The sequence below is a fragment of the Pristiophorus japonicus genome, chromosome 4 (genome assembly GCF_044704955.1).
Source record: "Pristiophorus japonicus isolate sPriJap1 chromosome 4, sPriJap1.hap1, whole genome shotgun sequence".
Taxonomy (NCBI): Eukaryota; Metazoa; Chordata; class Chondrichthyes; family Pristiophoridae; genus Pristiophorus; species Pristiophorus japonicus.
Window position 1 is genome coordinate 188,356,156 of NC_091980.1, and position 25,629 is coordinate 188,381,784.

The 25,629-nt window shown below is 46.6% G+C and overlaps 1 protein-coding gene and 1 long non-coding RNA gene across 4 annotated transcripts in view; one reads left to right on the forward strand and one right to left on the reverse strand.

The window, feature by feature from the left end:
• LOC139263204 (uncharacterized) overlaps nt 1-2,837 on the forward strand; it is a 211,069-nt gene extending 208,232 nt beyond the window's left edge. Inside the window, exon 3 of the long non-coding RNA XR_011593064.1 lies at nt 2,787-2,837. This is a non-coding gene — a long non-coding RNA (uncharacterized lncRNA). The remainder of the gene's footprint in view (nt 1-2,786) is intronic.
• The window catches only part of LOC139263202 (spectrin beta chain, non-erythrocytic 1-like), a 451,700-nt gene extending 426,331 nt beyond the window's left edge, over nt 1-25,369 (reverse strand). Inside the window, exon 1 of one of the 3 annotated variants that reach the window (XM_070878931.1) lies at nt 25,286-25,369. The gene's annotated coding sequence lies outside the window, so the exon portion shown is untranslated. Of the gene's footprint in view, nt 1-959; nt 1,014-24,750; nt 24,774-25,285 lie in introns of those variants that run through there. The other 2 variants (XM_070878934.1, XM_070878933.1) reach the window with 2 other exon arrangements.
• Nucleotides 25,370-25,629: the final 260 nt, after the last annotated feature.

Below are 25,629 nucleotides of genomic sequence, written 5' to 3' on the forward strand. Positions count from 1 at the left end.
GGAATTCTCTACCGCAGAAAGTTGTTGAGACCAGTTCGTTAGATATATTCAAAAGGGAGTTAGATATGGCCCCTATGGTCAAAGGGATCAAGGGGTATGGAGAGAAAGCAGGAAAGGGGTACTGAGGTTGAATGATCAGCCATGATTTTATTGAATGGCGGTGCAGGCTCGAAGGGCCGAATGGCCTGCTCCTGCATCTAATTTCTATGTTTCCATGTTTCTATGTATCATTTTTCCCCTTTGCACATTTTATTTCAGCCGCTGTTGAAGTTACGATTTTCAACAAGGTCAGCAAAATTTTATGATTGCGTGACTGTCATTATTCCACTGGACCCTCATGGCCAGAAGAGACAGTGTACTTACATTGCAGTTTAACTAGATTCAAATTCAGATCTCAAGTGAGAAAGGACAGTGTACCATCCCACTGTGCCACCCAGTATTGTCTTCAGCTCCTCAATTCTTAAACACACCCAAAAGGATATGTACTCATCAGATGATTTATTTTAAGAGATATGCAGGAGCAATTTTATTAAAACTTTTTTGTCCATCAATGATGATATCACCTTAATTACTATTACTTTGCTCAGGTAAGCAACAGTCTTTAAGATCATTACTTTCACTCAAATCTTTCTACACTTGACAACATTCATAATCTAGAGATCTGCTTCAAATATTACTTGTACAATGATGTTTCAGATGCATATGAAACAATAATAAATGAAAAAGTAACGGTTCTAGAATTATGCCGTGGGATACTAGCACATGAACGCTTAAAACATCAGTCTTAAATTTCTCTAGCCGCTATTTTAAGCAGTAATCCATTTATTTTAAACGGGTTAGGGCCTCTGCTTAAATCGCAGAGAAAGAATTTCAGATCAACATGCAAGTGAAAGCATTCCACGGTGTAATTTTGAGACCCATATGTTTATAACTTTTAATATTATGTTAAGGGTACTAACCTGACCAGGATGCTATTTCATATTTATCCTGCTAATTGCAACTATAGTTGCATATTTACTTTCCCACTGTCTCATTGAGATTGCATCAGCCAGTCACCAAAATTCAAAACACGGTTTCTTTTAACCAAAAAGTAATTCCAAGATGGAAATATGCAGGAGTTCCCCCTTTCTGACAATATCATTACAGAACAGCTGTCCTCCTTGATAAGAGGGGAGCTCCACAATTGCATAAAGATAAGAAAACTGAAGAAATGGCCGTTGTCAATTGCTGTTGTGGGTGCAAGGAAAAGAGTTTCAATATAAAAATTGCAGTAATCAATTAGTGTTTCATCACTCTAACCACAAGAGCCTCAGGCAAAAAACATAGTTTTAAAATCTCTAATTTGAAAAACTAACATTTTGAATATTTTAAGTTGTATTCAGTACACAGAGTATAAATTCAAAGCATACAATGTAAAAGAAATTGCTCCCTCCCTCCATGCCTCTCGCCAAACTATATATTTTTTAAATGCAACATTTATTTTTATTTGGAGAGATTGTGCTACTCAACAACCATCCCCACGAAAAATATTTGTGCACATACTTGTCAAACATTGTGTTTAAAGTGTAATTTGGAATTGTAAGAGTTACATCATCATGCTTCACTGTCTTCCCTCCAGAGAACCAGTTTTCGCTTTGCATACTGCAAATTTTATTTTAAGTGCTTTTCCAATAAAAGCTCAATCAGCGAAAACTAGACATTTTTGCTCTCTGCTTAGTCTAAAAAATATACTGGAAAAATTGTCTCAGACAAGTTGAAATACAATGCAGTCAAGTGAATTAAAATGAATAATATGAATAATTTCAGGTACTCCAGCATTTAGTGAACTATTTGCTGTGCAGTTAAAGCAAAAGAAAACAATTGTAGATTGTAAAATGTCAAAGGTATCCAATGCTGGAAGAGTATCAGGACTTATTTTAAAAGTAGTCAAACATTTAAAAAGATTGATGGGCCTTTTGTACAGATGGTGTGATCAAGGGAAAGAAAGGAAATAAATGAGTTTCTGGGCACATCCAACATTGAGGGTGATTTGTTACCCTTAATAGATAATCATATGTCTGGGGATAATTTGCACACTGCATCTTAACAAGATGTGAAGTGTTTTCCCTAAGTTTCAGTGTAAATCAGGGGCCAACGTTACACTGGAATGAACAACAGTGAGACTTCCTCAGGAAGGGCAGTCTTCCTCTGCTCCAGTCAGATTGGCCTCTGATTCCAAACTTGCACCATCATTTTAACTTGGTGCACAGTGAACCCACTTCACACTGACAATAAGGTTGAATGTAAATGCTGCAGCCTTAGCATTAATTGTGTATTATCATTCAATTGTTGGGCTCGGTACCCTTTTAATGGCAGTTATCCATTTGCATTCGCTTCTTAAACAAAAGAGGTATTTGAAAACTTCACTACAGTAAAGGCAATTGCTCGATTTCTGTATTTTGCTAAATATTCAAATTAAAACACACTCATCAGGGCTAGAAATTCGTTACACCCAAGAAATGGGCAGTGTTTAGATGAAAAACAGTTAAGTTGCGCCACCTAGGATTCACGCAAAATTTGTGCTATCTCCCCATTAAAATAACTATAGTCATGATTAAATTCTAAAAACTCAAGCTGATTGGAGTTACACTGAAAAGCTGGAGCAATATCAGGGGCAGTCTAATTGCAAGTCATGATGCCACAGCATTTTTCCACTACTTAAATGGGAGGTTCACTGATGCTGCAGCACCTCATTGTCAGGCTTGTTGGGTGTGCAGCTGCCGACTCATGTCCCTTTCTGCTTTCAGATAATTCCCAAGCACAGCCTATCCCGAGGACACCACAGCCAGAAGTGCCGAATGGATGATTTGTATTGGCCTCCTCCTGAGGTCCCCATCATCACAGAAGCCAGTCTTCAGCCAATTCGATTCCCTCCACGTAATATCAAGAAGCAGCTGAGCACACTGAATGCAGGAAAGGCTATGGGCACCGACAACATCACAGCTGTAGTGCTGAAGACTTGTGCTGTAGAACTAGCCGCACCTCTAGCCAAGCTGTTCCAGTACAGCTACAACACTGGCATCTATCCGACAATATGGAAAACTGCCCAGGTATGTCCTGTCCACAAAAAGCAGGACAAATCCAATCCGGCCAATTACTGCCCCATCAGTCTACTCTCAATCATCAGCAAAGTGATGGCAGGTGTTGAGGTATCACTTCAGAGACCAGACCTCATCCGGGTGAAATGTGCCCGTGTTGTCTCAGTTGCTTTTCAACAGAGATCCTTACGGCCAAAGGGATCAAGGGGTATGGAGAGAAAGCAGGAAAGGGGTACTGAGGTTGAATGATCAGCCATGATCTTATTGAATGGCACTGCAAGCTCGAAGGGCCGAATGGCCTACTGCTGCACCTAATTTCTATGTTTCTATGAGATCATCACATTCTTCTAATGTGTCGAGTCGGGTAGGTCTTAATTCAACATCAAATCTTTATTTCTCAAGCATATGCACGGAGAGCCTCTCTCGACAGCGTGAGGTGGAGCACTCTGCAGAATACAGAAATGGTTACATTTTTATACCTTTCTTGGTCCCTGTCCATGTGCTCCTGGGGGGCAGTCCCCAGGGTGTGGCTCACATTATTTCTCCTTGATTATATTATAATTGCATATCAATTGATAGTTGAAGGTTCTTGGCTTGCTTTTAATTCATTTGGTATGTCTAGCTTATTTACCTTGTTTGCCCACCTGACTCCTCATTCTTGAGCCATTACTTCAGAAATAGTGACAATGGCAGTTTGTTAATTAGATAAGTAACCTGTCTGTTTTCTGCAATTAGATCAGTATTCCCCTGACAACGTCATAGATTGAATTTCCATCATGCTATTTTCCTACAACAGAAGGTGTCGTCGACAGTGCTTTCAAGCGGCACTGCTCACCAATGCTCAGTCTGGGTTCCGCCAGGACCACTCGGCTCCAGACCTCATTGCAGCCTTGGTCCAAACATGGACAATAGAGCTGAATTCCAGAGGTGAGACGAGAGTGACTGCTCTTGAAATCAAGGCAACAAGGAGCCCTAATAAAATTGAAGTCAATGGGCATCAGGGGGGGAATCTCTCCACTGGCTGGAGCCATACCTAGCACACAGGAAGATGGTTGTGGGTCATCTCAGCCCCAGGACATTGCTGATCGAGTTCCTCAGGGCAGGGTCCTAGGCCCAACCATCTTCAGCTGCTTGATCAATGACCTTCCCTCCATCATAAGGTCAGAAGTGGGGACGTTTGCTGATGATTGCACAGTGTTCACTTCCATTTACAACTCCTCAGAAAACGGAGCAGTCCAGTTCTGAATGCAACAAGACTCAGACAACATTCAGGCTTGGGCTGATAAGTGGCAAATAACATTCGCGCCACACAAGTGCCAAGCAATAAAGAGAAAAAGGTTAGTAAAGACAAACGTAGGTCCCCTGCAGTCAGAATCAGGGGAAGTCATAACTGGGAACAAAGAAATGGCAGACCAATTAAACAAGTACTTTGGTTCGGTATTCACTAAGGAGGACACAAACAACCTTCCGGATATAAAAGGGGTCAGAGGGTTTAGTAAGAAGGAGGAACTAAGGGAAATCCTTATTAGTCGGGAAATTGTGTTGGGGAAATTGATGGGATTGAAGGCCGATAAATCCCCAGGGCCTGATGGTCTGCATCCCAGAGTACTTAAGGAGGTGGCCTTGGAAATAGCGGATGCATTGACAGTCATTTTCCAACATTCCATAGACTCTGGATCAGTTCCTATCGAGTGGAGGGTAGCCAATGTAACCCCACTTTTTAAAAAAGGAGGGAGAGAAAACGGAATTATAGACCGGTCAGCCTGACATCGGTAGTGGGTAAAATGATGGAATCAATTATTATGGATGTCATAGCAGTGCATTTGGAAAGAGGTGACGTGATAGATCCAAGTCAGCATGGATTTGTGAAAGGGAAATCATGCTTGACAAATCTTCTGGAATTTTTTGCGGATATTTCCAGTAGAGTGGACAAGGGGGAACCAGTTGATGTGGTGTATTTGGACTTTCAGAAGGCTTTTGACAAGGTCCCACACAAGAGATTAATGTGCAAAGTTAAAGCCTATGGGATTGGGGGTAGTGTGCTGACGTGGATTGACAACTGGTTGGCAGACAGGAAGCAAAGAGTAGGAGTAAATGGGTACTTTTCAGAAAGGCAGGCAGTGACTAGTGGGGTACCGCAAGGTTCTGTGCTGGGGCCCCAGCTGTTTACATTGTACATTAATGATTTAGACGAGGGGATTAAATGTAGTATCTCCAAATTTGCGGATGACACTAAGTTGGGTGGCAGCATGAATTGTGACGAGGATGCTATGGGGCTACAGAGTGACGTGGATAGGTTAGGTGAGTGGGCAAATGCATGGCAGATGAAGTATAATGTGGCTAAATGTGAGGTCATCCACTTTGGTGGTAAAAACAGAGAGACAGACTATTATCTGAATGGTGACAGATTAGGAAAAGGGGAGGTGCAACGAGACCTGGGTGTCATGGTACATCAGTCAGTGAAGGTTGGCATGCAGGTACAGCAGGCGGTTAAGAAAGCAAATGGCATGTTGGCCTTCATAGCGAGGGGATTTGAGTACAGGGGCAGGGAGGTGTTACTACAGTTGTACAGGGCCTTGGTGAGGCCACACCTGGAGTATTGTGTACAGTTTTGGTCTCCTAACTTGAGGAAGGACATTCTTGCTATTGAGGTAGTGCAGCGAAGGTTATCCAGACTGATTCCCGGGATGGCGGGACTGACATATCAAGAAAGATTGGATCAACTGGGCTTGTATTCAATGGAGTTCAGAAGAATAAGAGGGGATCTCATAGAAACGTTTAAAATTCTGACGGGTTTAGACAGGTTAGATGCAGGAAGAATGTTCCCAATGTTGGGGAAGTCCAGAACCAGGGGTCACAGTCTAAGGATAAGGGGTAAGCCATTTAGGACCGAGATGAGGAGAAACTTCTTCACCCAGAGAGTGGTGAACCTGTGGAATTCTCTACCACAGAAAGTTGTTGAGGCCAATTCACTAAATATATTCAAAAAGGAGTTCGATGTAGTCCTCACTACTAGGGGGATCAAGGGGTATGGCGAGAAAGCAGGAATGGGGTACTGAAGTTGCATGTTCAGCAATGAACTCATTGAATGGTGGTGCAGGCTCGAAGGGCCGAATGGCCTACTCCTGCACCTATTTTCTATGTTTCTATGTTTCTATCTCCAACAACTGAGAGTCTAACCACCGCCCCTTGACATTCAACATCACCATCAACATCGGTTACCATTGACCAGAAAATTAACTGGACCAGCCACATAAATACTGTAGCTCCTGTTATGTATTGTCCATGCACATTAAATGTATAGTTACAATGGTGCGCCACAAGGGGCACTGTGGGTGGGAGACCCGAAAGTACCTGCGAGACAGAGTATAAAAGGCTGCCCACCACACCTGAGGGGTACTCTGGTGTTACACAATAAAGGACCAAGGTTACAGCAAGTACTACAACACCACACTGTGTGGAGTCAGCGATTTGAGTACTACATACATCACAGCTACAAGAGCAGGTCAGAGGCTGGGTATTCTGTGGCAGGTGTCTCACCTCCTGACTCCCCAAAGCCTTTCCACCATCTACAAGGCACAAGTCAGGAGTATGATGGAATACTCTCCACTTGCCTGGATGAATGCCGCTCCAACAACACTCAAGAACACTCACGACACCATCCAGGAAAAAGCACCATGCTTGATTGGCACACCATCCACCACCTTAAACATTCACTCCCTCTACCGACGCACCATGGTTGCAGTGTGTACCATCTACAAGATGCACTGCAGCAATCGCCATGGCTTCTTTGGCAGCACCTTCCTAACCCGCAACCTCTACCAACTAGAAGGACAAAGGCAGCAGGTACATGGGAATACCATCACCTGCAAGTTCCCCTACAAGTTACACACCACCCTGACTTGGAAATAAATCGCCGTTCCTTTATTGTTGCTGGGTCAAAATCCTGGAACTCCCTCCCTAACAGCACTGTGGGAGAACTTTCACCACAAGGACTGCAGTAGTTCAAGGTGGCGGCTCACCACCACCTTCTCTAAAGCAATTAGGGATGGGCAATAAATGCTGGCCTTGCCAGAAATGCCCACATCCCAGGAATGAATAAAAAGAAAACCAGAGCGCGCGAGGGAGGAGAAGAAGAGCAGGAAGCAGACACTGTACAATTGCATCTCTCACTCACAGACACCAGCTCAGATACTGCACGACATGTTCTTTAGAGGCTAGTGTAGTAGCAGGATCTGCACAGCGTGAGGCACTGGGCACGAATGGGCTACAACAAGGCTGGGGGAAAAGAATAGCTCAGGGCCCAGCTGCCCGGAGGGGGAGTTCACGCACGGGTTCTGCTGCACAGAATGCAGGATGACGGCACCGTAGCTGGTACTAAGATTGACATTGATGATTCGCTGTGTCTGGACACATACTTACTGCACATTCAGTGAGTGGTAGCCTTTGCGGTTACGGAGGATCTCAGGATTGTTATGCAGTGCCCGCAAAACCACATGTATGCAGTCGATCGTGCCCTGCACCATGGGGAAACCTGCTATCCTGGCAAAGCCACATGCATGCTCGTCCTGTTTCTATCTGGTGATTGGGAAACCAATGTAGTCCCTTCTTCTGGTGTAAAGAGCCTCTGTGCCCTCCCAGATGCAGCGATGGATGACGAACTGAGAGATGTTAGCTATGTCTCCTGCTGCAAACTGGAAGGATCCGCTGGCAAAGAAATTGACCTTGATTGTCACTGGGAGAGCTGCGGTCACCCTGGTCTGAGGCTAGAGGTCTGGTTGCAGGAGGTGGCAGAGTTCTTTGAAGGTAGAAGAAGTGCTGTCTGAAGACCTTAGGTGGGTAAGGTCTCCTGTTGAGAGCCCTGATGGTCCTCCTCCTCCCTCTGCGCACATGTTCCTGACTTTCTCGCTGCCTCCGCTCTCTCCGCCGTAGATCCTGGAGCACGAGGCTAACTGCCAGTACAGCCCCCATGACTTTTAGCAAGTGTTGTAGTGTGTGAAAAATAATTAGAGAGTTTTGTACTTGCCAGAACACTCCGACACTAACTAACCTTGAAATAACTAAAGAAAACTCTTGCATTTGCAGGAGGTAGCACACAGCCACTCAAACAGCAAAACCCTGTCAGGTGCGAGTGATTGGTGATGATCCCTTTAAATATCCTCACTGGAGCCGGCTTCCTGCTGCCGCATGCCATCTCTGCCTGTCGTTGCATTCTCCAGCCGGTAACCATAAAGGCCAAAACAAAATTGGAGATCGGGTGACAAGTGAGCATTGCACACTCTAAGATGTCATGATCCGGGATGGCGGGACTGACCTATCAAGAAAGACTGGATCAACTGGGCTTGTATTCACTGGAGTTCAGAAGAATGAGAGGGGACCTCATAGAAACGTGTAAAATTCTGATGGGTTTAGACAGGTTAGATGCAGGAAGAATGTTCCCAATGTTGGGGAAGTCCAGAACCAGGGGTCACAGTCTAAGGATAAGGGGTAAGCCATTTAGGACCGAGATGAGGAGAAACTTCTTCACCCAGAGAGTGGTGAACCTGTGTAATTCTCTACCACAGAAAGTTGTTGAGGCCAATTCACTAAATATATTCAAAAAGGAGTTAGATGAGGTCCTTACTACTCGGGGAATCAAGGGGTATGGCGAGAAAGCAGGAATGGGGTACTGAAGTTGCATGTTCAGCCATGAACTCATTGAATGGCGGTGCAGGCTAGAAGGGCCAAATGGCCTACTCCTGCACCTATTTTCTATGTTTCTATGATCTCTGTGCTGATGATGTCCCCAGCGATCAAGTTTATCAGCAACACTACCGGCAACACGAAAATGGCGTGCACGCTGGAACTGCCATCAGCTGGCTTTCGAGCGCTAAACACGAATTACTCCCCCACTGAAAAAGAATCTTAGAGCCAATTAAAAATATAACAATGTGAACATTTTTTGCTTTACACAGATTTGTTCTCTTGATAGATTTTACTTCAGTTTAAGGGTCAATTTTTGTTCTATACTTGTTACTTGCAAGCTACAACTGGGTGAATTATTCATTAGTTGAACTCAAACAAATCAATCAATCTTGTTTTTTTTTAAATAGCCATCCTGTGATCCCAAGTCTTGAGACCAGAAGGCCCCAGTTTCAATCCCCAGTCTGTGCTGACTTAGCTGATCTAAAGGACAGCGGGAATGCGACAATCGACCTCAGTGCCACAAAACTAGGCAAGGGAAAATCACATCAGCCAGGGCTCCCTCTCCTAACTGCTATGCAAGAATTCCTGCTGAAAACTGCTTGAAGATGGAAGCAGGCTCAGCTGCAATGGACAACACTCACTGTCCTGGTTCACAGGTGAAGAATAGCCAGTTGAACGAGGTCAGGAGGATAACCATTGTCCATATAACAGTATTCAGAGTGAGTCAGTCTTCAGGAGAAAAGAGGTAAAACCTGGAGACAAAAAAAACCTTATAAAAGATATTCTAACATTTAAACATGCTAATAAAGAAAGTATAAGGCTATGATTCAATTATCAGAGAAACCAGAACTATGTAGCTTAGAACTGTTTAAGACCAATAAAGAATTAATTTGTGATTTCCACATTAAACTTGCAATACATTCCAATTCAGACTTTCTGTTCCCAGTTTGATGCAGCAAGTTACAACATAATCTCCCTCCCTCCTATACTTATGCAGCTAATCCTTAATATCTTTAGCTCCTTCCAATCACCTCCACCACTCAGGATTACATAGGCTATACGACACAGAAACAGGCCATTCGGCCCAACCAGTCCGCTTATGCTCCACTGGAGCTTCCTCCCGTCTTTACTTGTGTAAATCTCTCAGCATAACCCTCTATTCCCTTCTCCCTCATCTGCTTGCCTAGCCTCCCTTTAAATGCATCTATACTATTCACTTCAACCACTCCCTGTCATAACGAGTTTCGCATTCCCACCAATCTTTGGGTAAAGAATGTTCTTCCTCTCCTACAAAAAGCTGCATTAACAACTTACAGAAAGTGTTATGTATGGAGAAAGGGTCAGAGTGAACACTATGAGCTCAAAGTAAAGTGTGACCTTAGTCTTTTATTGCAGGTCTCCAGAGTGCCTCTCCAACCTGTGAGGCCTCCTTAAATACCTGTGCTCCCAAAGGATTATGGGATCACTTGGGACTCCAGGGGATGAGCCCTCGGGTGACTGTACAGAGTAAATACAAGTTTACATATATAACACTCCCCCGCAAAGTCAACAGTGTAACTATTTACAATGTGAGTCGATCTGGGGCCCTTCTTGCCCTGGTTGATCGTCTCGGTGTGAAAGCTGGTATTATTGAATCATTTGTTGGGCCCTCGCTGGGCTGCTGTGCAGCTGGCCTTGCTGGGCTGCCTGGTGTGTTGGGCCTTGCTGGGCTGCCTGGTGTGTTGGGCCTTGCTGGGCTGCCTGATGTGTTGGGCCATGCTGGGCTGCCTGATGTGTTGGGCCATGCTGGGCTGCCTGGTGTGTTGGGCCATGCTGGGCTGCTGTGCAGCTGGCCTTGCTGGGCTGCCTGGTGTGTTGGGCCATGCTGGGCTGCTGTGGATGATGGGTTCAGCGACATGGTCAACCGTGGTGCCGGTTGCCACTGGTGTGTATGTTGGGGGATCAAAGGTAGGGTCCAAGGTGGGTTGCTCAGGATAGTCCATGAATCTGAGTTTGATTTGGTCCAAGTGTTTCCGGTGAATGAGTCCATTTGAAAGTTTGACCCGAAACACCCTGCTCCCCTCTGTGACCACGACAGTGCCGGGAAGCCACTTGGGACCTTGTCCACAATTCAATACAAATACAGGATCATTGATTTCAATCTCGCGTGACACATTTGCGCTATCATGGTATGCACTTTGTTGAAGCCACCTGCTCTCTACCTGTTCATGTAGATCAGGGTGAACTAACGAGAGCCTTGTCTTAAGTGTTCTTTTCATGAGCAGTTCAGCAGGTGGGATCCCAGTGAGCGAATGGGGTCTCGTGCAGTAGCTAAGCAGGACTTGGACGAGGCAAGTCTGCAGTGAGCCTTCAGTTACCCTCTTCAAGCCCTGCTTGATGGTTTGCACTGCTCTCTCTGCCTGACCATTGGACGCTGGTTTAAAAGGGGCAGATGTGACATGTTTGATCCTGTTACGGATCATGAATTCTTTGAACTCAGCACTGGTAAAACATGGCCCGTGGTCGCTCACCAGGACATCAGATAGGCCGTGTGTGGCAAACATGGTCCGCAGGCTTTCAGTAGTGGCAGCGGACATGCTAGCCGTCATTATCTCACATTCAATCCACTTGGAGTACGCATCTACAACCATAAGGAACATTTTACCCAAGAATGGGCCTGCATAGTCGACGTGTACCCTAGACCACGGTTTGGAGGACCAAGGCCGTAAACTTAGCAGTGCCTCCCTGGGTACATTGCTTAACTGCAAGCATTTATTATATCTGTGAACGCAGGACTCTAAGTCCGCATCGCTACCAGGCCACCACACGTGGGATCTGGCTATCGCTTTCATCATTACGATGCCTGGGTGGGTACTGTGGAGGTCACTGATGAAGGTGTCTCTGCCCTTCTTGGGAACCACTACTCCATTGCCCCACAGAAGGCAGTCTGCCTGTATAGACATTTCATCTTTGCGCCGCTGGAACAGCTTTATCTCTTCCTGCATTTCCACTGGGACACTGGACCAGCTCCCGTGAAGTACACAGCTTTTGACTAGGGACAATGAGGGGTCCTGGCTCGTCCAGGTTTTGATCTGCCGGGCAGTGACGGGTGATTGCTCACTCTCAAATGCTTCCATAACCATGGCTAAATCTGCAGGCTGTGCCATTTCCACCCCCGTGGTGGGCAATGGCAGCCTACTGATAGCATTGGCGCAGTTTTGTGCCTGGCCTGTGGTGGATGGTGTAGTTGTATGCGGACAACGTGAGCGCCCATCTCTCTGGATGCGGGCCGATGCATTGGTACTTATCCCTTTACACTCGGAAAACAGGGATACGAGTGGCTTATGGGTAGTTTCCAATTCGAATTTTAGCCCAAACAGATATTGATGCATTTTCTTTACCCCATAAACACTCACTAACGCTTCTTTCTCAATCATGCTGTCGGCTCTCTCAGCCTTAGACAGATGCCTGGATGCGTAAGCAACCGGTTGCAGTTACCCGAAATCATTAGCTTGTTGCAATAGACAACCAACGCCATATGACGACGCATCACATGCTAGTACCAAACGCTTACATGGATCATACAACACAAGCAATTTGTTAGAGCATAACAATTTTCTCGCTTTTACAAAGGCATTTTCTTGGCTTTTGCCCCAAACCCATTCATCCCCTTTACGCAGTAAGACATGCAGTGGTTCTAACAGTGTGCTGAGACCTGGTAAGCAGTTACCAAAGTAGTTCAGGAGTCCTAGAAACGACCGCAGCTCTGTCACGTTCTGTGGCCTCAGTGCGTTCTCGATTGCCTCCGTCTTCAAAATCAGTGGGCCTGATGCCATCCGCCGCGATCCTCCTCCCCAAGAACTCCACTTCAGGCACCAGGAAAACGTACTTCGAGAGTTTTAACCTGAGCCCCATGCGGTTGAGTCGACTAAGAACCTCCTCCAGATTCTGCAGATGCTCGACTGTGTTCCGACCTGTGACCAAGATGTCATCCTGGAAGACCACAGTGCGCGGGACCGACTTCAGTAAGCTTTCCATGTTTCTCTGTAATATCGCCACCATTGAGCGAATTCCAAACGGGCATCTGTTATAAATGAAAAGACCTTTGTGCGTGTTGGTGCAGGTGAGGCCCTTTGATGATTCCTCCAGTTCCTGCGTCATGTAGGCTGAAGTCAGATCCAGCTTCGTGAACGTCTTTCCACCCATCAGCGTTGCAAAGAGATTGTCGGCCTTTGATAGTGGGTATTGGTGCTGCAGGGAGAAACGATTGATAGTTAATTTGTAATCGTCACAGATTCTGATGGTGCCGTCTCCCTTGAGGAGAGGAACGATCGGGCTGGCCCATTCGTTGAACTCAATCGGTGAAATGATGCCCTCTCGTTGCAGCCGGTCTAGCTCGATCTCTACCCTTTCTCTCATCATGTATGGTATTGCTCTCGCCTTGTGATGGATGGGTCACGCCCCCGGAATTAGGTGGATCTGCACTTTTGCTCCTTGGAATTTCCTGATGCCTGGTTCGAACAGCAAAGGGAACTTGTTTAAGATCTGGGCACACGAAGTGTCGTCATCGGGTGATAGCACTCGGACGTCGTCCCAGTTCCAGCGTATCTTTCCCGGCCAGCTCCTGCCGAGCGACATGGGACCATTGCCTGGTACCACCCAGAGTGGTAGCTTGTGCACCGCTCCATCGTAGGAAACCTTTACAGTAGCACTGCCGATTATGGGAATCAGTTCTTTTGTATAAATTCTTAGTTTCGTACGAATTGGAGTTAAAACTGGCCTTGAGTTTTTGTCTTTTTGCCCATGATGGACTGGCTCGCGCCTGTGTCCAGCTCCATTGACACCGGGAGTCCATTTAGTTCAACATTCAGCATTATCGGGGGATAATTCGTCGTGAATGTGTGCACCCCATGCACTTCTGCCTCCTCAGTCTGAGGGCTCTGGTTCGTCGTGATCCTCCGTGGATCTGCCCTCCTTTGCAACATGGTGGTTTGCAGGTTTAACAGGATTTGCAGCTCGCTTGCACATACGTTGGAGGTGTCCCATTGTTCCATAGCCCTTGCAAACGTACCCTTTGAAGCGGCATGAATGGAAATGATGATCACCCCGCAGCGCCAACAAGGTGTTAATGGCCTTGCACTCATCACCCTTGATGGTGGACTCTGAGACATCTGCGGACGTGCAGATGCAGTATGTGTGACCCGCAATGTACGTTGCGATTTGAAAACAACATCACTTTGTTCACAGTACTTATAGCAGCACTTGTGTGCTGAGAGATTTGCTTAGCATTGTCACTGGTGGCAATGAACACCTGGGCTTTCTCTATGGCCTTACTCAAGGTTGGGATCTCTACAGTCAAAAGTTTGCGAAGTATGGTTTCGTGGCAGTGCCAAGTACGAAAAAGTCTCTGAGCATGTGCTCGAAATGTCCTTCAAATTCGTAATGTCCTGCAAGGCGTCTTAGCTCGGCAACATAACTCACCACTTCCTGGCCTTCAGACCTTTTGTAGGTGTAGAACCGGTACCTCGCCATCAGAACGCTTTCCTTCGGGTTCAAATGCTCTTGGACCAGTGTGCACAAATCATCGTACAATTTCTCCGTGGGTTTCGCTGGAGTGAGCAGATTCTTCATGAGGCCATATGTTGGTGCCCCACAGACGGTGAGGAGGATCGCCCTTTATTTGGCAACACTCTCTTTCCCATCTAACTCGTTAGCCACAAGATATTGGTCGAGTCGCTCCACAAAAGTTTCCCAATCATCTCCCTCCGAGAATTTCTCCAGGATGCCCACTGTTCTCTGCATCTTTGTGATCGCTATCTGTATCTCGTCGCCTGTTGTTAATCATGGAGAAAGAGTCAGACTGAACACTATGAGCTCAAAGTAAAGTGTGACCTTAGTCTTTTATTGCAGGTCTCCAGAGTGCCTCTCGAACCTGTGAGGCGTCCTTAAATATCTGTGCTCCCAAGGGATTATGGGATCCCTTGGGACTCCAGGGGATGAGCCCTCTGGTGGCTGTAAAGAGTATATGCAAGTTTACATATATAACAGAAAGTTCTTAAGATGAAATGATTAATGAACCACAGAAACACAGTTTCTAAACATTTTTGTAAGAAACAGAAAATAAATATATTCAGCGTTAGAGTTTTGACAGCACAAGTTGAAGTGTTAATGAGTGGTGCAAGTTTGCACATTTTATTGTTGTACTTTCAGTAATCTGTGTACCATTGGATTGAAACTAATTGATGTATCAGATGAACATTCAATGCTATACTTATTGTCACATCTTTTCAGAACAATCAAACAAAAAAAAAGCATTTTGCAGGATCAGCATTTACATTTTAAATGTTATTTTTACATTGGTGCATCATTGGCCCTGAAATTCCAGTCGGAAGCTTCTTTCGGACCAACGCCTCTGACCGGAAATTTTTAAACGAATTTACCTGGTGGTCCCGGAGGAGCGTGGGATTCCGTTGGGGAGGCCTTCTCTTCCTGTGCTGCGAAGCGCACTCCCGTCCTCCAGGTTCCCACACAGAAGGTGCAGTCACACATCAGGTACAGTGTTTCACAGCTTTCTCATTAATAGAAATGAGAACTCCGTATCTACGAGTTCTCATTGCTATTAATGAGGAAAAAAACACACTAAACACCATAATAAAAAATGTAAAAATATCTCACATAATTAAAATTAATTGAAATTAAAGTTATAAATGCCTTAGAAAAAAACAATATTTTTCCAATTTTTTTAAAAGTTTTGTAACTAGGGTTAAAAATAAACTTACCTTAGTGGACAGGGTTTTTAAACAATAAAATGTGTTTTTTTCATTTAATTTAATTATATTTTTATATGTTTTAAAAATCTTACGCCTGTAAAAGTAGGTTATGCGCCTGCTTTTATCAGGCGCAAGAGTTTTCAGGATATTTGCTGGACAAGATATGGGTAAATACCGCAATCTTGCTTATGCAAATGTCGTCGCTCCCGAGATGCAGAGGATCTGTCAAGCTCCAGCATGTGCATTGTGCGCTGAAAACCGGCTTTTGCAATGCCTTTCTAGGTCCACACACACTCCGTACAGACCCGGGAAGGCTGGGATTTCCAGGCCATTACTTTTGCAATTATTAACCAACATTTTTGTGCTGCAATAGCAATCTCAGCTGCAATTTTTTATACTATTCAAGTTTAGATGGTATAAAATCTCTTCCCTGAGATGGCCCGTTATATTGGTCTTTTGGAATTATTTCAGCATCGGAAATAAGCCTAAAACCAATCCTTCTTAATGTACCCAGTGCCCTAATTTACCTCGACTGGACTTATTGTTGATAGTAGAGACCAGAGCTCAGCCTTTTAGGTCAGCCTTTTGAGAACATGTGTTTTAAATACATTGTTTTCTGACAATCAACTACTTAAAATGTACAGTTCCTGCTAAAGGTCCACACATCAAACTGGTAGAACCATCCTTTGATGGGGCAAGGTATATATCCATACTGTGATGAGGGAAATGGTGGTAATGCATTCACACATTTTATGATGATCCATGGTGCTCAGCATGCTTCTGGTGGCAAATTCCTGGCATCTGCTGTCTAACTAGCAAGAGCTTAAACCTGCAATTGTCAGTTATCCAACTGTCAACTAGTCTATTCTTCTTCAGGAGTAGGGGAAGGGATCAAGTTGGCTCAAGTTGGCAATGTTGGTGAATTTATAAGAGAAGACTGGCACCAAGTCTGCACCTGCGAAGAGACACTCGGTCACTCAACCAGGAAACACCAGGACTGGTTTGACGAGAATGACTAGGAGATCCAGGAGCTAATAAACCGCAAGCGCAGGGCATTTCTGAACTTAAAGCAGCAACCCAATTCGGTTGCAGCAAAGCAGCTCGACAGACAGTTGAAGGCCAAGGTCCAATAAAAAAAAACGCGACCTAAAGAATACATGGTGGATGGAGAAAGCACAGGAGATTCAGCAGCTAGCCGACAGCCATGATGTGCGAGGATTCTTCACCGCAGTTAAGTCCACCTGCAGCCCAAGCACCCAAGGCCCCACCCCACTGCTGTAAGAAGAGGGAGACACTCATTAAGGACATCGAGGCAGTCAGGGTCTGCTGGAAGGAGCACTTCAAAGATCTCTTTAACTGAGACTCTGCCTTTGACACAAGTGTCCTTGACTCCATCCCGCAGCATGCTACCTGCCACCATCTCAGCAAAACCCCAGCCCTACACGAGGTAGAAAAGGCCATCCGTCAGCTCAAGAACAACAAGGCATCAGGAGCAGATGGAATTCCCGCCGAGGCACTAAAATATGGTGGAGAAGCACTATTGACACGAATGCATGACCTATCTCTCTTATCTGGAGGGAGGCGAGCATGCTGGGAGATCTCAGAGATGCAGTGATCGTGACCATCTTTAAAAAAGGGGACAAGTCCGACTGCAGCAACTACAGAGGAATCTCCCTGCTGTCGGCCACTGGGAAAGTGATCGCTAGAATCCTCCTCAACCATCTTCTCCCTGTGGCTGAAGAGCTCCTCCCAGAGTCTCAATGCGGATTTCGTCCACTAAGGGGTACAAGGGACATGATCTTATTATTTAAATGGAGAAAGATCACAAAGTGCCACAGTACAGCGGGACCTGGGGGTACTTGTGCATGAAACACAAAAGGATAGTATTGTGTTCCTAACACAGATGAGACTGCACACAGGGAGGTTAAAGTAACAGTGACCTCAGTCTTTATTAAGACACTCCAGAGTGAGGAACAGGCCTTAAGGGCCGACTTACATACAGTGCTCCCGAGTGATGCTGGGATCCCTTGGGACTTCAGGGGATGCACTCCCTGGTGGCGGAACATGGGAGTGCATCCTTTAAAGATACACAACATCACTCCCCCCCCAAAGTCAAAGTGAAAACTATTTACAAGGTGAGGCGGTCGGGAGCCTTTCTTTCCCTGGTGGACCACCTCGGTACAACTGTCTGTTCTGGTGTGTTGGCTGTGCCCTCGCTGAGCTAGCGTGTTGTTGGCCCTGCAGGGCTGCTAGGTGAGCCTGGTGTTGCTGGGCTGTTGGGCATGATGGGTTCGATTTCCTGGTCCGGCATGGTGTCTTTGATCCTTTGGGTGTGTGTTGTGGGCTTGAAAAAGGTGGTGTCTGCTGTGGGTTGTTCAGGGCAGTCTGTGAACCGCAGCCTCGTTTGGTCCAGGTGCTTTCTGCAAATTTGTTCATTGTCTAGTTTGACTACAAACACCCTACTCCCTTCTTTAGCTATCACTGTGCCCGCGATCCACTTGGGACCATGTCCATAGTTTAGCACATACACAGGGTCATTAAGATCAATTTCCAGTGACACAGTGGCGCGACCATCGTTTACATTTTGTTGCTGCCGCCTGCTCTCTACCTGATCATGCAGGTTGGGGTGAACCAGCGAGAGTCTGGTTTTAAGTGTCCTTTTCATGAGTAGCTCAGCCGGGGGCACCCCTGTGAGCGTGTGGGGTCTCGTGCAGTAGCTGAGCAGTACGGGACGGGCGAGTTTGGAGTGAGCCTTCTGTGACTGGTTTTAGGCTCTGTTTGATTGTTTCTACTGCCCGCTCTGCCCGCCCATTGGAGGCTGGTTTAAATGGGGCCGAGGTGACATGTTTGATCCCATTGTGGGTCATGTATTCTTTAAATTCGGCACTGGTGAAACATGGCCCGTTGTCACTGACCAGTATGTCAAGCAGCCCGTGGGTAGCAAACATGGCCCTCAGGCTTTCAATGGTGGCGGTGGTGGTGCTTCCCGACGTTATTTCACATTCAATCCATTTTGAAAAAGAATCCACCACCGCCAGGAACATTTTATCGAGAAACGGGCCCGCATAGTCGACATGGATCCTTGACCATGGTCTGGAGGGCCAGGACCACAAACATAGGAGTGCCTCTCTGGGCGCGTTGCTCAACTGAGCACACACGCTGCATTGCCGTACACAGGACTCTAATTCAGAGTCGATACCGGGCCACCACACGTGGGATCTGGCTATCGCTTTCATCATTACTATACCCGGGTGTGTGCTGTGGAGATCCGAGATGAACGTCTCCCTGCCCTTTTTGGGTAGCACTACGCGGTTACCCCACAACAGGCAGTTTGCCTGAATGGACAGCTCGTCCTTTCGCCACTGGAACGGCTTGATTAGCTCTTGCATTTCAACGGGGATGTTCGCCCAGCTCCCATGCAGTACACAGTTTTTTTACTAGAGACAGCAGAGGATCTTGGCTGGTCCAAGTCCTAATCTGGCGGGCCGTGACAAGTGATTTATCATTTTCAAACTCTTCCATGACCATCAACAAGTCTGCCGGCTGCGCCACCATCAACAAGTTTGCAGGCTGCGCCATTTCCACCCGTGGTGGGCAATGGTAGCTGACTGAGAGCATCCGCACAGTTCTCGGTGCCTAGCCTGTGGCGGATGGTATAGATATACACTGTTAGCACAAGTGTATGCTTTGTATGCGGGCTGAGGCATTAGTATTTATCCCCTTGTTTTCAGCGAAAAGGGATATGAGGGGCTTGTGATCGGTTTCCAGCTCAAATTTGAGGCCAAACAGGTACTGATGCATTTTCTTTACCCCGAACACACGCGCGAATGCCTCTTTCTCAATCATGCTGTAGGCCCTCTCAGCCTTCGACAAGCTCCTGGAGGCATAGGCGACAGGTTGCAACTTCCCCGCCACGTTAGCTTGTTGTAATACACACCGGACTCCGTACGATGGCGGGTGACATGCCAGCACAAGTCTTTTACACGGGTTATACAATACAAGCAGCTTGTTGGAGCATGAAATGTTTATGGCTCTCTCAAAAGCTATTACTTGGTTTTTTCCCCATACTCAGTTCTCACCTTTATGCAATAGCACATGTAGGGGCTCCAAGAGGGTGCTCAACCCCGGTAGGAAGTTACCAAAATAGTTGGAGTCCCAGGAACGACCGCAGCTCCATGACGTTCTGTGGCCTGGGCGCGTTCCTGATAGCCTCTGTCTTGGCGTCTGTGGGCCGAATGCCGTCCGCCGTGATCTTTCTTCCCAAAAATTCCACTTCTGTTGCCATGAATGCGTATTTCGACCTCTTCAGCCGCAGCCCTACGCGATCCAGTCGCTGGAGGACCTCCTCCAGGTTTTGTAGGTGCTCGACGGTGTCCCGACCCGTGACCAATATGTCGTCCTGAAAAACTACCATGCGTGGTACCGACTTGAGTAGGTTCTCCATGTTTCTCTGGAAGATCGCTGCAGCCGACCGAATTCCAAACGGGCATCTGTTGTAGATGAACAGTCCCTTGTGTGTGTTGATGCAGGTGAGGCCCTTCGAAGACTCCACCAGCTCCTGCGTCATGTAGGCCGAAGTCAGGTCGAGCTTGGTGAACGTCTTGCCTCCTGCCAGCGTCGCAAATAGGTTGTCTGCCTTAGGTAGCGGGTATTGGTCCTGTAGCGAGAAACGATTAATAGTTACTTTATAATCGCTGCAAATCCTGACCATCCCATCACTTTTGAGTACTGGAACAATCGGGCTGGCCCACTCGCTGAATTCCACTGGGCAGATGATGCCGTCGAATTGCAGTCTGTCCAGCTCGATTTCCACTCTCTTCCTCATCATGTGAGGTACCGCTCGCGCCTTGTGGTGAATGGGTCGTGCCTCTGGGACCAAGTCGATCCGCACCTTCACCCCAGAAAAGTTTCCAATGCCTGGCTCAAAAAGGGAAGGAAATTTGTTAAGAACCTGGATACATGAGGCCTCATCGACATGTGATAGCGCTCGGATGTCATCCCAGTTCCAGCGGATTGTGCCCAGCCAGCTCCTTCCAAACAGTGTGGGGTCATCGCCTGGGACAATCAAGAGTGGCAGTTCGTGCACCGTGCCCTCGTAGGTGACCTTGACCATGGTGCTGCCCAGCATTGTGATAAGCTCTTTGGTATACGTTCTCAGTTTCGTGTGGATGGGGCTCAGGGCTGGTCTGAGTGCCTTGTTGCACCACAGTCTCTCAATCATCTTTTTACTCATGATGGATTGGCTAGCGCCAGTGTCCAGTTCCATGGCTACAGGTAAGCCATTCAATTTTACATTTAGCATTATAGGTGGACATTTCGTCAAAAATGTGTGCACCCAGTGTACTTCAGCATCTGCCTCCTCTCTCTGAGGCTCGAAATTGCTTTGATCCACCATGGACCGATCTTCCTCTGCCACGTGGTGGTTAATAGGTTTTGCAGCTTGTCTGCAAGCTTGTTGGAGGTGCCCCATTGTTCCACAGCTCTTGCAAACATAACCTTTGAAGCGGCATGAATAGGCTGAATGGAAGCATCCACAACGCCAACAAGGTGTGAATTGCCTTGCATTCATCCTTTGTTGCGGACTCTTGAGTCATCTGGGTCACCTGAGGCCTGCTGGCAGTTGCAGACTCGTGGGTTCTGCCCTGTACATTTCTGCTCGCAAACACAGTTCCAGTTAATTTATGAACATTGCTAGCACTTGTGTGCTGAGAGATTTGTTTGGTTTTATCACTGGTGGACATAAACGCCTGTGCTATCGCAATGGCCTTACTGAGGGTCGGTGTCTCTACAGTCAAAAGTTTTCGTAGGATGGTCTCGTGGCCAATGCCCAGTACAAAAAAGTCTCTGAGCATTTGCTCCAGGTAGCCATCAAACTCACATTGTCCTGCAAGTCGCCTTAGCTCGGCGACGTAGCTCGCCACTTTCTGACCTTCAGATCGCTGGCACGTGTAGAACCGATACCTCGCCATCAGCACGCTCTCCCTCGGGTTAAGATGCTCCCGAATCAGTGTACACAGCTCCTCATATGACGGATCTGTGGGTTTCACCGGAGCCAGAAGATTCTTCATGAGGCTGTAGGTCGGTGCCCCGCAGACCGTGAGGAGGCCCGCTCTCCTTTTTGCAGCGCTTCCTTCTCCGCCCAGCTCGTTGGCTACAAAGTACTGGTCTAGCCGTTCGACATAGGCTTCCCAGTCCTCACCCTTCGAGAACTTCTCCAGGATTCCCACAGTTTGCTTCATCTTTGCGTTGGATAAGTATTCTCGTCACCAGTTGTTGTATTCCTAACACAGATGAGACTGCACACAGGGAGGTTAAAGTAACAGTGCCCTCAGTCTTTAATAAGACACTTCAGAGTGAGGAACAAGCCTTAGGGGCCGGCTTATATACAGTGCTCCCAAGGGATGTTGGGATCCCTTGGGACTTCAGGGGATGCACTCCCTGGTGGCGGAACATGGGAGTGCATGTTTTACAGATACGCAACAGGTTGTATGCAAGTGATCAGGAAGGCCAATGGTATCTTGGCCTTTATTGCAAAGGGGATGGATTATAAAAGTGGGGAAGTCTTACTACAGCTATATAAGGTATTGGTGAGGCCACACCTGGAATACTGCGTGCCGTTTTGGTTTCAATATTTATGAAAGGATATACTTGCTTTGCAGGCAGTTCAGAGAAGGTTCACTCGGCTGATTCTGGGGATGAGGGGGTTGACTTATGAGGAAAGGTTGAGTAGGTTGGGCCTCTACTCATTGGAATTCAGAAGAATAAGAGGTGATCTTATCGAAACGTATAAAATTATGAGGGGGCTTGACAAGGTGGATGCAGAGAGGATGTTTCCACTGATGGGGGAGACTAGAACTAGAGGGCATGATCTTAGAATAAGGGGCCGCCCATTTAAAACAAAGATGATGAGAAATTTCTTATCTAAGAGGGTTGTAAATCTGCGGACTTCGCTGCCTCAGAGAGCTGTGGAAGCTGAGACATTGAATAAATTTAAGACAGAAATAGACAGTTTCTTGAACGATAAGGGGATAATGGGTTGTGGGGAGCGGGCGGGGAAGTGGAGCTGAGTCCATGATCAGATCAGCCATGATCTTATTGAATGGCGGAGCAAGCCCGAGGGGCCGTATGGCCTACTCCTGTTCCTATTTCTCATGTTCTTGTTATGTTCACCACACGACAATGACAGAAGTGCAGGGAACAGCACCAATTCTTATTCATGGCCTTCTTTGACCTCAAAAGCCTTCGACACTGTCAACCGCGAGGGACTATGGAGTGTCCTCCTCCGTTTCGGCTGCCCGCAAAAGTTTGTCACCATCCTCCGCCTGCTCCATGATGACATGCAAACCATGATCCTGATCAATGGATCCACCACAGACCAAATCCACGTCCGGACCGGGATCAAGCAGGGCTGCGTCATTGCACCAACGCTCTTCTCGATCGTCCTCACTTCAATGTTCCATCTCTTGCTCAACAAGGTCCCCGCTGGAGTGGAACTAAACTATAGAACCAATGGGAACCTGTTCAACCGTCGTTGTCTCCAGGCTAGATCAAAGGTCATCCCATCCTCTGTCATCGAACTACAATACGCGGACAATGCTTGCATCTGCGCACATTCAGAAGCTGAACTCCAAGCTATCGTCAACACCTTCACAAAGGCGTATGAAATCATGGGCCTTACACTAAACATCCGTAAGGTCCTCCACCAACCTGGCCCCGCCACACAGGACTGTGCCTCCGGTCATCAAAATCCACGAAAGTGGACCATTTTCCATACCTCGGGAGCCTACTATCAGCAAGGGCAGACATCGACGATTAGATCCAACATCGCCTCTAGTGTGACAGCGCAGCCTTCGGTTGCTTGAGAGTGTTCGAAGACCAGGACCTCAAATATGGCACCAAGCTCATGGTCTACGGGGCTGTAGTGATACCCACCCTCCTATATGGCTCAGAGACATGGACTATATACAGTAGACACCTCAAAGTGCTGGAGAAATATCACCAACGCTGCCTCTGCAAGATCCTGCAAATCCACTGGGAGGATAGACGCACCAACACCAGTGTTCTCAATCAGGCCAACATCCCCAGCATCAAAGCACTGACTACACTGGACCAGCTCCATTGGGTGGACCACATCGTCCGCATGCCCGATACGAGACTCCCAAAGCAAGCACTCTATTCGGAACTCCTACATGGCAAGCGAGCCCCAGGTGGGCAGAGGAAACGTTTCAAGGACACCCTTAAAGCCGCCTTGATAAAGTGCAACATCTCCACCAGCACCTGGGAATCCCTGGCCCAAGATTGCACAAAGTGGAGGTAGAGCATCCGGGAGGGCGCTGGGCACCTCAAGTCTCGTCACCGAGAGCATGCGGAGGACCATCGCAGGCAGCAGAAGGAGCGTGCAGCAAACCGACTCCCCACCCACTCTTTCTTTCAACGACTGTTTGTCCCACCTGTGATAGAGACTGTAATTGGACTGTGCAGTCATCTGAGAACTCATTTTTGGAGTGGAAGCAAGTCTTCCTTGATTTCAAGGGACTGCCTATGATGATGAGTCTATACTTCTTCAGGAGTAGGGGGAAGGGAAACAAGGTCTCTTTGGGATCAAGTTGGCAATGTATAATGGAAAACTGGCACCAAGTCTAAACTCCACAGCAGATTTAGTATTACTGACAATAATTGAACACTTGGCTTATCAATGGGATCTGCAAAAGCTGGGGTTCTTCTCGCTCTGTTCATGGTGACAGTTGAAGCCCATAGCCAAACAGGTAAAGTTATCCTTGTTGGAGAAGCAGCTCGAAGATCACCAATTTTCTGCACTGGTAAGCTACATGGCTTTAGCTGGTTGAACTACAGGAGTACACCTACACATGAGTTTTCCAAAGCTTTGGCTTTTTCCAATGTAAGTCTAATCTCTCTGAATTTCTGTAAGTGGGGTGTCTCCCTCGAAAGTGAGAATGTTCATTGGATATCAGGCAAACAGAAACTCTGCTCATGTAGTTTGCTTAGTAGTTTGGAGACTGTGAAACATTGCAATAGGATTCCAAATGTCAGACATCAAGCTAACTGAAAAAGCAGCTGAGGAAGATGGAACACAACTGTGTACACTTTGGTGTTCTTTATCAGGATCACACAGACAATCGTTTTTTTTTGAGAGGTAAAAATCAGACAATATACCAGCTGTTAAACCAACACTTCTAACTTATTAAACACAAACAGCGATCCATACCAATACAGCATACCTCTCAAGGAGCAAGCAAGATGGCAAAGTGTTCACTTTTAGTCAGTTGGAAAGTATTCTCAAAGCATAAAAATTCATAGGAATGTCACAGACCCGATAGATGGTTAGTTCTTGTTTTTTTTGTCAGCAGAAACCTGTTATTCAACAAGTCAAGAGTTGAGACATTCTTCTGGACTTAAACTAAATGAATAAATGCGTGTATAAAATAAACGTACGCAGTGATGGGGGGATGGACATGAAAATGCTCAAGAGGTTTCTAAAAATTGCTCTCAGACCATAACAACACCCACTCACGTGACACCCAACCGGCATCAACTAGTGCGCCTATCAATAAAGCCATGTTACCCTCACTTTTCATATAATTTAAATGATTATAGAATACATTTAACTTTAATTACATTAAATATAAATCACAGCTTTACGAATAGCTGACAACACCCTCACACGACTGGGGTTGAGTACTTAACAAGTCAGCAGGTAAAAAGACTGCATTGGTCAAACTATAACTAATAAAATGTTTGTTAAATAAATCCTACCTTTCTTGTCATGTACTGTATTTTGAAATCACTTTTCTAGTCAAATGTAAACATGGGGGGATGGGGGGGGGGGTAAGAAGTTGCTCTTTTCTCTGTCACTCAGGAATAAAACCTGAAGTGGGAAAGAACAAAATAAATTGCACAATGAGGAGCTGCAGACTCGCGACCCTGCACCGACTCTAAAACAAATACCGAGCATCAGTCACCTCCAAATGTCACCAGCCGACGCGCACCAGCAACAGCGGCGTCCTGCTCGGCCGCGGAAACGCGCAGAAAGCCCCTGCAAGATGACACCGCTGGCCCAGCGCCACACAAGTGGACAAGTGGACCAACGGGCAGCAGCA